The following is a 1,054-nucleotide window of genomic DNA, read 5'->3' on the forward strand; positions in this document are numbered from 1 at the left end:
GGATGGAGAGGGGGACGAGGGGGAGAGGAAGGAAGGGGCTCAGTGTGGGAAGGCCTCCTGGAGGAGGTGAGCTCTCAGCAGGGCCTTGAAGGGAGGAAGAGAGCTAGCTTGGCGGAGGGGCAGAGGGAGGGAGGGCATTCCGGGCCCGGGGGATGACGTGGGCCGGGGGTCGATGGTGGGACAGGCGAGAACGAGGCACGGTGAGGAGATTAGCGGCGGAGGAGCGGAGGGTGCGGGCTGGGCTGGAGAAGGAGAGAAGGGAGGTGAGGGAGGAGGGGGCAAGGGGATGGACAGCCTTGAGGGCCAGCGTTCAGGCCTATGTTGCTCACAGTATCGGGTGCTACTTGTTTGGGTGTTTCCTTTTCTTCACTTCCCTTCTGCATTGCCCTGACTTGCTCCCTTTTACTCATCCCCCACCTCCCAGCCCCACAGCAGTTCCGTGCATATCTGAAATTTATTTTTTTATAATGGTGTCTGTCTCCCTATCTCTCAGGGTCACACCTGGAAAGCTTCCAGTCCTCTACCAGTCTCGGCTAGGGGAGGGAGAGTCAAGCAGAGGCCGACCCATTCCATTCCTAGCTTGGCCAGGGGCTAGCGAGTGGAAGGCAATCTGCTACAAGTCAAAACTCAACCGTGCCTGGCAACGGCGGCATGGGAGAGAGTCGAGGGAAGGGACTCAAGTTTATTTCACAGAAGATGGCAATGGTAAGCCACTTCCATATTTTTTTTACCAAGAAAACTCTGTGGATCCACTACCCATTAGAGAAGCAGGATGGCTCAGTGGAAAGAGCCCGGGCTTTGGAGTCAGAGGTCATGGGTTCAAATCCCAGCTCCGCCACTTGTCAGCTGTGTGACTCTGGGCAAGTCACTTCACTTCTCTGTGCCTCAGTTCCCTCATCTGTAAAATGGGGATTAAGACTGTGAGCCCCCCCCCCCCCCCGCTCCTTGGGACAACCTGATCACCTTGTAACCTCCCCAGCGCTTAGAACAGTGCTTTGCACATAGTAAGTGCTTAATAAATGCCATCATTAGCAGAACGATTGCAGATGGAAAG

The 1,054-nt window shown here is 55.8% G+C and overlaps 1 non-coding gene across 1 annotated transcript; it reads left to right on the forward strand.

Moving 5' to 3' along the window:
• Nucleotides 1–483: 483 nt before the first annotated feature.
• LOC119938726 lies at nucleotides 484–621 on the forward strand. The gene has a single exon (XR_005454495.1). It is a non-coding gene; the product is annotated as a small nucleolar RNA SNORA7 (small nucleolar RNA).
• Nucleotides 622–1,054: the final 433 nt, after the last annotated feature.

This window comes from Tachyglossus aculeatus, chromosome 1, assembly GCF_015852505.1.
Source record: "Tachyglossus aculeatus isolate mTacAcu1 chromosome 1, mTacAcu1.pri, whole genome shotgun sequence".
Taxonomy (NCBI): Eukaryota; Metazoa; Chordata; class Mammalia; order Monotremata; family Tachyglossidae; genus Tachyglossus; species Tachyglossus aculeatus.